Raw genomic sequence first — 15,854 nt, 5'->3', positions numbered from 1 at the left:
ACATTATGGCAAATATGCAACAAAAGATTTCCCAGTTTATGAATCTTCCATGCATAGTAGTGAGAAGAACTCTCAATCAAGTCACGTACTTTCACATTGGTCTACGGGAAGAAAGCTCCTAGCATGATGAGCGCACAGATGGAGCCACTGAGTGACGCCAACAAAACTCTGGTTATCTGAAAAACATGAAGAACATAGCTTACACATTGAAGAACTGGGCAAACAACAGTGGGATTTTAATATTAGCTACAAATGAGAAGGAGCCAGCAGTGATCAGTTTTAATGTTCCTTCTAACCGGTATTTGTACAGTTGTTCGATGTTAATCATCAGCTTCGACATTAGTTCGGCCATTTCATGCCGGTGTCTCTTTGCAGAAATTTGTTTTGTTGCCTGTGCGGGATTGCATGAAAAAGACACCAAATATTGAACCGTATACACCCTGACACAGTATACTGACAATGGACTTTCAATAACCTGGCTTGACTAGACAAGGCATCATGAAAGCAGACAATTTTAATATTATTCACGACACCAGACTGCAGACTACACATGGCGTTGTTGCTTCTGGTCATGGTCTGTTCCCGTGGAAGGTTCGCCTGTTTTATTAGAAATATTCTAACAATAGACGACTTTACCCTGTAAGGGCATTTCTTTTGAATTGACTCCGGTCATTAACCCAGTAGATAAGAGATCCAAACAGATTCAGTCTACATGAAACTAGATTGTGCGAATTCTGAATTAGTTGGAGAATGTATTCCCCACATGTCATTTGAATGTAATCTGTGTGCTCTTCATGCTGACCTGAATAAGATCGACATATTCAATGCACCCCAACAAGTCGCGCAGGTAGTTGGACAACTTTTGTTAATTTGCAAAGGTGTTGAATTTAAAACTGCATGAACCAACTATCACCATTGGTCATTTTAAGTAAATTCCAACGGTGATTACTGTGATTACCTGTTGTGCCCTGCAGTGGCGCGCCTTATCCGTAGGAGAGGAGCCGCCCACACAACCATATGTCTGTATTAATACACACATGGCTTTGAACTGGAATGTTATACATTTACGTGTTCAAGCAAATGAGAGTGACAGCGCTCTGCGTAGTGTAGTTAGAAGAATGTGGGACTACATACCTGCGTGATGGGACCACCGATGTTCATAATGAGGAAGGAGACACCAACGGACACCAGACCAAATACCAGAACTAAAATACACAATAGATACGACTGCCGAACTCAGCGACAATATATAGCAGTAAATGTCAACACTCAAGTGTATTTGTTGTTTGTTTTTTTTTGTTTTGTTAACGTTATTCTCACCAAAACCGTTGTCAGTTTAGAAAGATATTCTGATTTTAAATGCTGCTCATATAAATAATACAATACAGTGTGAAATATCGTAAGCAAAGACGTCCAAACAGAACTAGGATAAGGCGTGTGCACCTACATGCCGAGGAAAGGACAGAGGAGATGTGATCTGTCATGAAGTTTTTTTCAATATTTTATTATATTTTCATTTATTTTATCTCAGTAGTTTTCTCTTAGGGAAAAGGAATGAACAGACAAATTGTAAGTTGTAGCCGCATTAGTTTTATACATTTATACATAAGCCTTGCTCTGCCATTCGCCATTTGTTTTGCCCAGTACTCGGCAATGACTGGGCCCGCCAACAAAGTTCAAATCAACTTTTTCGCAAAGTGACAAATATGGCGAACAGACCTCATCATTTTCGCGAATGCTGACGGTGTTTCTGATTGGAAATGGACATGCCATCACCTTGATTGGAATTTGTTGATGTGTTCTTGACAGTTGTAAAGAGTAACACGTTACAGCCAGTGGAAACTCCGTCACTGAGGGCCTCAGCGGCACCTCAGATCCAGGATGGATCATGTGGGTGTCAAAGGTAAATGGTCCAGACAGTTTTTAGCTCCACTAAGTACTGGCAGACGATGTATACGGTAAAGTACGCATGATCGATTGAGAGGTTCATTATTCACTGTAACAACGGTACCGTTCGTAAGATATATAGCTGTGATTACAGGCACTTGTCACCCTCTACATCCTACGTGTGGGTATTCCCAAATGTTATCGTGTTGGTAAGCATTCTGTCGATTTATTTTGCCAGCAACATTCTATCTCAGGCAACATATGGCTGTCTCCGTCAACTAATATGTACATCAGGTGGAGTTTTCTTTGTCATAACCTTGAAACATCAATCATCCAAACAGCTATAACGAACATTCGAACGATACCACAACAACATTATACAGTACACAAATGTGGATTTTCTGCATGAGTACGTGTAGGTTTTGTCTTTTTCTACCAAATAACAAAGAACAAAAAAGAGAACAATGAAAATAAACCAGCCAAGAAAGGCAAGAGAAAAATGCAGGTTAATATTTAAATTTACAGTTATGGATAAAAAATATTCTCACTTAGGAGAGGGAAAATGGCTTGTTATTATTCCATTATTCTTATAATGGCCAATAATAATCAGAGGTTACATAAGAACCAAGAGACTGGGCAATGACAGCCTCAGTCAGAAGGTGTTAATGCACACTATTTCATGGTGTACTGTCGATTAAGTGTGTGATTTTGCTACAACCAAAGCCACGATGGCGGCAGAAATACTACTTACAGACTTATGAAATCCTTGTGTAATGAAAGACCCTACTTCTCTAACAAAATAGCGTGTGTTTAAAAAAGATAAATTCAAACTGGGCCCCCAGATAGTCTGGCCTAAGACAAAATCACATCCTGTATGATCAGAGAGAAATGCGAATGTTTGAGAAATTAATTTGATCAAATAATTTTTGCTATCTTATAGAGGATTAGTTTTCATACACATTAGAGCTTAACGACTGTAGAGCAAGACCTTGAAACAAACAAGGGCATTTACACAAGTCATAATCTCTGAATCCACATCACAATAGTCAGTCTCTTACCCGGAAACTGTTTTTTGTTTGCTTATTTGTGTTTGAGGTTTAACAACATTTGCAACAGCACCTCTCCCATATCAGAACTGCATCTTCGTATACATGTACAAGAATGGTTCCTATGTACAAATGTTTATAGTGCCAGAGATACAAGAAATGATGCCCGCCAAGTCACACTATACTGACAATAAGCCTATCTCATTGTCCCAAGCTTCAAATGAAGGAATACAAACATTACCAAGTATACTCTAAAACATGTACCCACTCAAGATTGAACCGTAGGATCCTGTCCTCGAGACGGACGCTATAACCTGTCAGTCATCAATTACAGTGTTGTCCACTGGGGCAGATGTAGACGGTAAGGATTAGCCTGGAAAGTCGTGACGAAAAACCTTTTGCTAAGACTTCCCAGGCTAATCCTTCTCTTCTGCGATTGATGGATCGAAGGCTTCATAATGGAAGTGACTAATGGACACATGGAGAACACTTGGAGCGAAATTTCCTGTTGTCCGACACACACGGTAAAATAGGTCTAGAATATTTTGGAGTGAGGGGATAACCAGGCATTCGCGTTGGTCTGTGATGTTCTATTGAGAATCTCACAAGGCATTAGTAGCCGGTAACATTTGACCGATATGATGAATACCTATAATGCAGGGGGCTGGGAATTTCATCGAAATTAAGATCGATGTCAAGAGGTGTCAATGGTCTTCATTGAACTATGCTTGAGCGAAATATGATCCAAAATCACCAAACGCTGTCAACATTACGCAGTTTATCCAAAAAGGATAAACTTATCATAGGCGGTTTTCAGAGAAAAACAGGGTGTTTTTTGTTAAAGCTTACAAGTTTTTTATGCAAAAAGATACTGCCAAAAAGGTGTTGCGTTGGAATATTTTGATTTTATGATTATTACGAAGTTATGAAAAAGTATATAAGAGATGGAGATATCAGTTCAGTCACATGAAAGTGTTTTTGTGCCGAGAAAATCAGGAACCTGCGGATGGTCGGAGGTTCCCCCGGGCTTTGCCCGATTTCCATCCACCATAATGATGTCCGCCGTCGTATAAGTTAAATATTCAAACAAAAACACAGGGTAATCGACCCTTAGCGCCATGGTTCAAGCACAATCAGATTAAAAAATATAGTGATCTTCGTTAGTTCTTCGTTATTCATTAGACGTCACTGGTCTAAAATGACTCAAATGAGGTTTTTCATCACATTTAATAAACAGTGACATAAAAGTATTGCAATGCTGGAGTGAGAATCCTGGCTAATGCAATAAAATACAATATAAAAGACGACAGCCAATTTGAATGTAAAATTCATCCCTTTTTAATCTCGCTTTTGTTTTTACTTTGCGAACATTTCAATTGAAGACACGTTATTACCTCATTAGAGTTGATGATGACGCCCTCTTTAAACGGATCACACCTCTTTTGTGATGTAATAGGCCTACGTTATGAACCCTTGCATGGCCGCCAAAATCGCTGGCAAGTAGAACCCAGGCACACTCAGCATGAGCACTTTGAAAAAAAAGCTAAAAATAAAAAAATATCAACACAAATAAAAAAATGGATAACTGAATAATTAAATGGTATCAGAAGGGTTAATTGGAGAATGTTAAATATTTGTCTCTGAGCCTTTTAACCCTTGACAATTTGTGAATAAGGAGAAAAGACAAAAGTAGTTCTAGTTTTGAAGTTAACTGAATAAGTCATTCCCACATTTCTGGTAGTTTTTAGCTTCGGGAAAAGAACTTTACAGAGGTCATTGATGGCAATAAGAATCCAGTCATTATAATGAATTTTAGAAAAACAGCTAAAAAGCAAATCCTGCTTAAATCATATGCTTAGTTTTATTACAGTATGGTTAGATGTTTAGGATGTACTGTTACAAAAATATGACAGTCCACACAATCACATTATATTGACACCGGGTCAACCAGTCATGTTTCTTTGCTCTAACCTCTCATTGCTGAGCGCCAAGCTAGTCAGCAACAAGTACGATTTTTAAAATCTTTAATCACAAGACAACGTGCATTAGCACTGTACTGTTTAGTGCTGTTCACTTCTGTGGTTGGTCCGTCCAATATAATGTTGTACAATGCTAGATTCCTTGATGGTGTCTTGCACCCCTTGACACCTGTGGTATTGTGCTATTCAGTACGTCGCCCGTAAGTGGGAAGGTCTGCTGGTAACCTACGGTTGGTTGTGTGTTTCCCTGGCTTCCTCCCACAATAATACTGGTCGCCATCGTATAATTGAAATATTCTTGAGTTCGGCGTAAAGCACCAATGAAATAAATAAATATTCAGCACGGTGGTCACCTATGATTACACTTTTCACTACTGCACTGCACTCAGTTTCCTGTTCTTGCGCTCTTAATATTTTCCCGTACAGTATTGCATTATTCAATGTTCTGCTCTTGTATGATTGCGCTCTTCACTAGTTCACTCTACTTATTACCTTTTTACACAACGTAAATGAGTGCACTATTTTGTTATTCCCTCCTCTGTTTTTGTTACATCCTACGATAGTGTACAATACTTAAATTATCTGCCCTAATACAGAACATATAGAGTTGTAAAATGTACTGTCTAGCATGTTTCTGGGAAGGCATGGGGACGATTCTTGGATGGAATGTTGATTAAACGAGATTGTAAACCAACAGAAAATCCCACCAAACCATATCCGCACTCATGGTTATACAAAAAGCAGTAATCAACTATTAGTGATATAAGGAAATGTCGAAATCACATGCTTTAAATTCGTGTCCAGCTCTTTTATACAATAATACGTATGTCAACCATACAAATTTAGACTGAACCGAATTTGCCTGAAAGCTTGATACAAAACTCAACAGATCCCCAGTATTATCCAGTTTATAAATCTCAAAACTGTAACCTAGTGTCAGGTCATCGTGCATATGCCCCAGGAGATGTAACACGAGCAATTAAGAGTCACATGCAGAGATCCTCTCAGTGTATTGTTGTTTTAAAATCGATAAACTACGTTGTAAACATTCACACTATCACTCAGTGTATTAAAAGGCGCCCTGAGCAAGAGAATTGACATTCAGTCTTGGTAGACTACACGCGTTTTACTTCACAACCTTTAGGGATTTGGTACAAGGCTCCACAAACATCTTTTAATTGGGAATGCAGAATTTTGCTGTAATTCTGTACATGCCAGACAACCTATCTTTGGTATAAAAAAGCAAGGTTTAAAAAAAGCGGTAAGATTATGTAGCAATGCTGACTATAATTGTAGATGATACCTACGAAGTTTCAAACAATGGGTCACGGCGTTCTGGAGAAGAAGACATTTCAATGTTATGAACAAAATCAAATATGGATGTCGGGCCATTTGGCAAAATCAAAAATCTGTTGAAGTCCAAGTTTCCACCTTTTACTGGAATTGTTTTCTACATAGTTCCTATCAATCGGCCAAGTTTTAGAAATCACCATGTTTAAATACGAAGCCGTTTGTGCCAAATCTGGTTCGGCCACCAAGCCACGTGACCAATTAAAATTTCTCATGTGACATGAACACATACACATCATGTATATTTGAAGTTTCATGATTCTCTTGTTTATCGTTTTTGTAGGCCAAAAGCAGCCAAGCGGTGGAAATCCCTAAAACTGTTGTGCAGCAAAAATAAACCAAAGCACATAATTGTTCACGGTATATCTGTAACGATAGAGTTGAAATCTTGTCACTTTTCGTATTTTTGAATCTGATTAGCTGACCAACGTCTAACAAAATGTTATGGCATGATAATGGCTTTGTCCAGCCAGATCGATATAAACTCTACTGACATTTTTGAGTTGGTCGCCCCTCAAGAGATGAGTGTCAGCCGGAATTATATACACTTAACCGATTATTGATCAGTTAATGACTTTATTGCGGACCTTTTTTATTGACTTTATGGTCCTCTCCTTGATCATAATTGCCACAAGCCAAAACACCCTGACAAGCACAACAACAGCTGATCAGAAAGTGAGAAGCCGAAGAGGTTTATACAGTAGGTTTCTTTGTGAAAGAGGTCAAAGGGACAAAAATACCACAATCTTTCCCTTTTTTCAGTTTAAAGTTAAACAAAATAATTAAGGATCATAACACAAAAATCTTATTCATTTTAAGACAAGACTGTAGTTGCTCTAGCTTGAAAGGATTGGCTTGTTTTTCTTCGTTGAACCCTGTTAAAATTCCACTGGTGTTTACAAGACACGGCAATTCCATTACTGGGTTTTGGGGATGATTGCTTTTGAGCGTCTGAGCAACCATTAGTGTCAAACGAACTGAGGGTTGAAGGATTCACTGCTCCCTGGTAAATGGTTGTGATAGTGGATACGCCAAACACGTCGGGTAAATTCAATTTAAACTTTGATAATGTGGAATTTGTCGATCGACTTAGCCAAGTTGAACCGCTCCGGATTTTTTTTATCGCCCACAATAAGCAAACTGATGATCCGTATCATCATTGTCTATCGTATTATTTTAATACGTCGTTCGTTTTGCCTTAGTTTCCAATACTTTAAAATGCATCACTTCGTACAATACCCTTTATGCAGATACATAGCTTTACACTTGATGGTCAGAGTTTCGAATCCCGAGGAATCTTTTATATGGTCTTAGTATTTCCACCAAAAGGACTATTTGTACGTCTTTTCAGGTCCAACTTACAATAGATGTATAGACCACTGACGAGAGTCCAACAATCATTACGGAAGCCCAGATGGGGAATCCTGCAACTGTACAAGAGTAAAATACTCGTAATAGATTTATCTGTGGTGGGACATTGTTTTTCCATAATTGCTTCAAAAACAATTGTGTCGTTTCGTTAATAATTGAATTTGTTGCGCACATTAGAAGCTTGGTTTGTCGATGGCTGGCATCCATGTGATGGCCATATCATGCATAAAGGTATATCTCCATTGCACAGAAGACCATCTGTTTAAAATTGTCTTCCGCAGAGACTTAGTCTGTAACTGATGCACAGTGACGCCCAAAAACGTGTAAACTATGAATCTTGGGAACAGCAAGACCGAGTATACATGCTTAGAACAAGGTAGAACCGAATGGCTTTTTCTTTTTATAATTATAATTTTATTATTGAAAGCAGCGTAGACAGAGATGTCTAGATAGCGTTTCCGAAAGTCCTTTATTTTATGTCTTTGAATGGAAACTCTCTATGACAATGCTACCACTGTTTCCAATGTAACATTTTGTGACTACTGTTTAAGGAAGAAAATGTGTTCAGTTTGCAAAGTACACTATATAAAAGTAAAGAATAGAAAGAATATGCGTAAATGTCTGGTTACCGAATTGTTTTTGGTATGTGTTAATGCTGAACTGATTCAAATGTTGAGTAGGATGATTTATTTATTTGATTTATTTGATTGGTGTTTTACGCCGTACTCAAGAATATTTCGCTTATACGACGGCGGCCAGCATTAGGGTGGGTGGAAACCAGGCAGAGCCCAGGAGAAACCCACGACCATCCGCAGATTGTTGAAACACCTTCCCAAGTACAGCCAGAGAGGAAGCCAGCATGAGCTGGACTTGAGCTCACAGTGACCGCATTGGTGAGAGACTCCTGGTCCATTCCGCTGCTCTAGCGCGCTAAACAACTGAGCCACGGAGGCCCCTGAAGAGGATGAGGACTGACAAATATAATAGCATGCCGTGGCAGCTACATGGACTGGATACCGCCATTTTATCACGTCAGCCGACGAGTCGAGGAGTCGTATAAGTGAAATATTCTTGATTTTTATACGGCGTATAACACCAATCAAATATAAAGATAAATGAATAAGCGAGTGCCCAAATGTATGTAAACAACGGCAAAAAGTTATACAGAAATTTGGGTAAATTTTTACGCACATGTAAGAACCAAGGCATATCATTTTGGTGGTAAACTGCATCAAGGTCAGTATTATTTAATTTTTAAACAATATTTTACCATTGACAGATATGACAGAAATGCAGATTACATGTACTTGATTACACGCTCCTTTAAAGGCGTATTCAGCTAAGGGAAAGTGGAATATTCAGGAAAGTAGACAAGCAAAAACACAATAAAGACAAATAACTGTGTTAATTCCATATATGTGATGAATTTGTTTCCATTTTGTAGACAAAACGTCTGCAGGATAAAGCTGTGCGGATCGATTTGGGCCAGTAAGTAAGAATACCAGTAATACCAGTAACCAGTAAGTCAAGGTAGCGATGCCTGCTGGTACAACCGAAGATAATTTGTTAGCAAATTTGTTCTTTCTAGACAATGCCAAAGCGTTGTCGTCATCAGGAAATCGGTTGTGGAACTCAGTTTTCTCAGTTAACTACACTTAAGTGTGTCATTCAACCGAGTGGAGAATTGCTGTGTTCCTGACATGGGCAAATCCTGAAGCTGGGAAATTCCAAACGTAAGGAGACGCACTATAAACGCTTTTTGGACCAATAAACATTTATACAAAGAGATGTGAGCTGAGCCAAATAGATATACTTATTAAAGCTTTTGCTATCTAAGCAGAGATTCTAAGATTCTTCTGGATTATAAGACTTTTTGTCCAGATTGCGACGTTCATCAATTTAGTAGCAGTTTAACCACCTGTCGTGCGTCTGACTACTGATGCTACTTTATGTCTTTGGTTATCTTGAGTATTGAGTACATAATACATTCTGGAAATCTGCAAAAGTCAGCTCTTTTACCCGGGGTATCTCCCCCAGAAACTAGGGTTAGATTCCTTTGTACGTATGTGGTGTATACTGATCGCCCATGAGATATTAAAATAACAGACATATTATTACGCATAACCACAAGCCAGCAGAGAGAAGTTCTGAGTGTTACAGTCACATCTGTATGCACAACTTATATCATATGACATCGTGACATGTGCGTTGGTCAAGGCTAACATAAGTCATTTATAGGCTACAGGCTCATCAAAAAAATGACTATATTTTGAGCTTGCTACTTTCCAATTGCCTAACACTGTGTATAGCACCATATACAACCAAGTGACTGTTGTGTTTAGATCTATGGCAGTAATCTGTCCTGCAGGGGAAAATTAGAATAATTGTGCAAACATTGAAATGATGATTCCTTGGACTTAAATGTACATTTGTGGTCAAATACATAATTTTACCAATGTCGCTGTACATTGTAGCGTATATTAATGTGGTTGGAAGGCTTAAAGTATAATCGAAATGACTGCTATGGATTTATGGAACACAACACTGTCACAGATAATCCTCTGTTAAGTACTGCGCGTACAAATTCTCCAAGCAGTTTTGTAAACACTATCAACAAAAAAAAAACTGCTGTTAACTAGTTGATGATAAAAAGGACAAGAAAGGAGAGGGGTAGCATGTAACGAATCTGTCGATCTACACCTACTCATCAAGATGGGACCCTGTTGTGACAGACAGATTTAGCATTCTTTATTATGTATTTGATGAACTGCAGTTTTATTTTCTCTGGAGAGATACCCGACGGGTGTTTCCACAACACATCCATCTATGATGGGGAGAATGTTCTATCTTCCCATTCAAATTAAAATTGCTTTATAAATAATTTTCCTTTTTGTTCAAAACTGAATTAGTTGCGGATATCAGAATCTTAGTATATGGCTAGCTGAAGGCATATGACGAGTTTAGGTTTATATATCCAGTACGCCATTCTTTCTAGTACTATCCCTCTCGAAGACTTAATTTGGAAGTGACAGCCTGATGAAAGTGATGCCCATTTTTATGAAAACCAAGTATTGGAGGATGTTGTATAGATCGCTAGCAGGAAAACAAGTATACATGTTCTAAAGCAAGTTCTGATTGAACAGCGATGTTCCATATTCCAGTAAAGTAAACTGATTGTTTTTGTTTAAAATCATCACTTGGAAACCCGTTTAAATGTAACATGAAAGCTTGTGACAGCAACTGTTGGTGGAAAAAAGATCTTAAATTTACAACAGAAAATTTGTTTTAAATGCCGTCTCTTTTAAATTATAATAAATGGAAATTTGTCCCAGAACTTTCTTTTGTTCAAAGAGCAGCGAATTCCAACCCTGTCTGGTGCATGGAATTTGTAAATACTACTCTCACACTTTTTTAGGGACATTACATATGTAGAAACTTCGCCAGTTGCTTACTAAAGGTAACTGGTTTACCCCAATCTCTCTGGTTTCCTGAGCTCGTAAATCTGACCGCCATCGGATAAGTGAAAAATGGTTGTATGAGACGTTAAACAACTATCAATCAACCTTTTTTTAACAAAACATGGGTTAAATTAATAGGTTTGTAAGTTTAAGCATACTTAACCGTGGTTCTGAGATGGCTGTTTGATACAGAATGGTATTATTAGTGGCATTGCCGGAGAAGGAACCGCCAACAAACGTGACCTGAACTCGAAACAAATGCCCTGAATCCAGATCGTTGGCAACATTGGTCTAAACAAGACATAATCTCGCACTCTGTTTTGTTGATGAATACCATTCGCAGCTAAAAGAAAATAGACAATGCACGAAACCAGACCAGATTCATTAAACATACACAACTGGAAACGGCTCTTCCTCATTGCGATAACTCCATATATTTGATGATTTTCTTTCGATTTTGCCAACCCAAACTTTGTGCCGAATCGATATTGGTCTGTTATCAAACGCATGAAACTTATCAAGGTTGTGTTACCTTACGCCACTAGCGAGACATTACATTCAAATGTGTCATTTCCCGAGTTGAGAGTAGTTCAGCTCTTGGGCTCCTGACATGACCAAGGTCAGCATAGAGATGATCAAGGTCAACACAGAACAAAGATGTGTATTTTGACCAACATGTACATCTGGAGACTTCACTACCGTCGTCTACTGGGTTCTTATACACTACTGTCCTCTGCTAGGTTCTTATACACTACCGTCCTCTGCTGGGTTCTTATACACTACTGTCCTCTGCTGGGTTCTTATACACTACCGTCTTCTGCTGGATTTTTATGCACTACCGTCTTCTGCTGGGTTCTTACATACTACTGTTCTCTGCTGGGTTCTTACACACTACTGCCCTCTGCTGGGTTCTTATACACAACTGTCTTCTGCTGGGTTCTTATACACTACCGTCTTCTGCTGGGTTCTCATACACTACTGTCCTCTGCTGGGTTCTTGTACACTACCGTCTTCTGCTGGGTTTTTCTACACTACCGTCTTCTCCTGGGTTCTTATACACTTCCGTCTTCTGCTGGGTTCTTATACACTTCCGTCTTCTGCTGGGTTCTTATATACTACTGTCTTCTGCTGGGTTCTTATACACTACTGCCTTCTGTTGGGTTCTTATACACTACCGTCATCTGTTGGGTTCTTATACACTACCGTCTTCTGCTGGGTTTTTATACACTACCGTTTTCTGCTGGGTTTTTATACACTACCGTCTTCTCCTGGGTTCTTATACACTTCCGCCTTCTGCTGGGTTCTTATATACTACTGTCTTCTGCTGGGTTCTTATACACTACTGTCTTCTGCTGGGTTCTTATACACTACCGTCTGCTGGGTTCTTATACACTACTGTCCTCTGCTGGGTTCTTATACACTACCGTCATCTGCTGGGTTTTATACACTACCGTCCTCTGCTGGGTTCTTATACACTACCGTCTTCTGCTGGGTTCTTATACAATACCATCTTCTGCTGGGTTCTTATACACTACCGTCTTCTGCTGGGTTCTTACATACTACCGTCTTCTGCTGGGTTCTTATACACTACTGTCTTCTGCAAGGTTCTTATACACTACTGTCTTCTGCTGGGTTCTTATACACTACCGTCGTCTACTGGGTTCTTATACACTACTGTCCTCTGCTAGGTTCTTATACACTACCGTCGTCTGCTGGGTTCTTACACACTACTGCCCTCTGCTGGGTTCTTATACACTACCGTCTTCTGCTGGGTTCTTACACACTACTGTCTTCTGCTGGGTTCTTATACGCTACTGTCTTCTGCAAGGTTCTTATACACTACTTCTTCTGTTGGGTTCTTATACACTACCGTCGTCTACTGGGTTCTTATACACTACTGTCCTCTGCTAGGTTCTTATACACCACCGTCGTCTGCTGGGTTCTTACACACTACTGTCTTCTGCTGGGTTCTTATATACTACCGTCATCTGCTGGGTTCTTATACACTTCCGTCTTCTGCTAGGTTCTTATACACTGCTGTCTTCTACTGGGTTCTTATACACTACCGTCGTCTACTGGGTTCTTATACACTACCGTCGTCTAATGGGTTCTTACACACTACCACCTTCTGCTGGGTTCTTACATACTACTGTCCTCTGCTGGGTTCTTACACACTACTGCCCTCTGCTGGGTTCTTATACACTACCGTCCTCTGCTGGGTTCCCATACACAAGCGTCGTCTACTGGGTTCTTATACACTACTGCCCTCTGCTGGGTTCTTTTACACTACCGTCTTCTGCTGGGATCTTGTTCACTACTGTCCTCTGCTGGGTGTTTATAGACTACTGTCATCTGCTGGGATCTTGTACACTACTGTCCTCTGCTGGGTGTTTATAGACTACAGTCATCTGCTGGGTTCTTACACACTACTGTCCTCTGTATCGTAGGGAAATCTCAGTTATGGAAATCCAAAACGCCAGAATCGCCTTTAACACTCAAAAACTGATGGTTAAAAAATAAATACCACTGTTTTCTTTCTGATTCCTAGCGATTTCCTTACTGGACACCACAAATGAGACAAGTGGCGCCGCAAACCAAAAAAGTCAATAGAAATTACATATAGGAAAGTGCAAGAAGGCTCCCAGTAGACGCAAACTGTGCATTGCTTTTTGCACTATATACTTTCCAAGACACATAGCCTAGAACCAGGTTGCTATCTATATGAGTAAATGATGTCCTCTACACTTGCGACAAGATCCACAAAACAGAAATTTTAATATTACATGTAACCACTTACCTAAGCCGCTGGAAAAGAAAAGACTTGGAAACAAAACTTGTTACCAGAGCAAGAAGTGAAAGGAAAAACTACAGATGACTGTTGTCGTGTTCAAGTTCCACGAGACCTATGATACATCCTATTAGTACCTCATGCGGTGGTCTCCCTGGCTCGGTGGTCTCCGTGGCTCGGTGGTCTCCCTGGCTCGGTGGTCTACGTGGCTCAGTGGTCTCCCTGGCTCGGTGGTCTCCCTGGCTCGGTGGTCTCCGTGGCTCAGTGGTCTCCCTGGCTCGGTGGTCTCCCTGGCTCGGTGGTCTACGTGGCTCAGTGGTCTCCCTGGCTCGGTGGTCTCCCTGGCTCGGTGGTCTCCCTGGCTGAGCGGTCAAAGCGCTGGCTAATTCTATTATAAGGCTTTTGTTTAGTGAGATACCTTCTTCGAATCCACCTCTCCCTCCTTCTGCTTTAGCTTCAATGGATTTGTCAGGTGCCTGATGCAGGCTGGAGGTTTACTTCAGATACTCCCATTGCCCACGCTAATAAACCTGAACACTGTGATGTAAGTGAAAAAGTTTACTAAGTTAAACACAAAATCAATTCATGAGAAATGTATATTGTGCTAAGTTCTATTTTTTATTTAAATCAAGTTTAAATAATATAAAAAATAAGTTATGTACCAAAGATCAGTGTAACTGCTCAGAGGCATATAGAATGGCACAACTGAGGTTACATGCAAATGCGCAGTATTGTATACTAGCGGTCAAAGGGTCTTGCATATGGCGTGTACATATGTTGCCTTGCAGTACTTGTTAGAGCCCGCTTGTTGTGGGACGATTTCAATCAATGTCACAAGTTATTACTGCAAAAAGTAGTGTGTCAAGGTTATTCCATCAAACGTCCTCACTCCAAGTTTCTTAAGTTCAACAATGAATATAAAATTCTCTTGTAAGTAAAGATGGACAGAGCGTCAAGAATCCATGGCGCTTTATTTCATGATTGTGTCTAATTCCGCTTACCCCGGGGCAAGGGATGTATATTCATCGTGTTACGTTAGATCGCCACGTTAGACATATGGACGGTTGCAGTCAGAACTCAACTGACATATATTTTTTGCGATCGACAACTGATATGGCATGGTACACGAGTTGAATACTGACGCCTAGATCATAACTTTTTTCAACATCATTGAAACTCTTGACTGTTTTTCTTTGCATGCTTCCTTTCCATTTTCTTACTTCATATACCTTCTTAGTACAGATTCAGTGAGAAGTTTTTAAGTATCTATATACAGTTCACGCCAGAATTTTTCTTGAATTGAAAAACAGTACGTTTTCAAAAATGATTATATTTCTTGTAGTGCCTTCGTTAAGAGAGCACCGATTGAATTAGGGATGAAATTTTATCTATTAAATCTGTGTGAGAAATAGCAGTAGAGACCGTGCAAAAATCATTGATAGAGATATCCTTTTACGGTACGCGTATTTGAGCGTCTAGTGCTTCAATGAGATATTTGGAGTTTTTAAGAATTCACATACAGTTGACGCTTGATTTTTTTTGGGCAATTGAGCAACAGTCCTAAATGAGTTCGTCTTCCTCATGTGTTAATTTGGGATCGACATTAGAAATATCGTATTAAAGAAATAGATGTTTTGGATCTGATAGGCGCCTTCAGGATGGACTTTTTGTCAGATAATTTCACACTTGTTTTTGTACTCCTGATGGATTTTGAGAATGGAACAGTTGAAATTCCACTGGCTAAACGTTTGGAAACCGACCATTGGCAGTACGTCTATTACAGGCTTTCCAGCATAATTTGGAAGCTTGGCCGTCTATCGATCAATAAGTCGTCCGTTGTCACCCATACAGGATACTGTGTAGTTGACAAGTCAATAAAGAGATGCTCCCCGACTGGCTGTGAATATCAGGCACTGATGTCCTGTAGTCAGGTCTAATACAAAGACAGGTGATAACGGTATCCAGACTTCCGCCT

This window comes from Liolophura sinensis, chromosome 8, assembly GCF_032854445.1.
Source record: "Liolophura sinensis isolate JHLJ2023 chromosome 8, CUHK_Ljap_v2, whole genome shotgun sequence".
In the NCBI taxonomy this organism is placed as follows: Eukaryota; Metazoa; Mollusca; class Polyplacophora; order Chitonida; family Chitonidae; genus Liolophura; species Liolophura sinensis.
The sequence above is the reverse complement of the archived record's forward strand: the minus strand, read 5'-3'. Positions refer to the sequence as shown.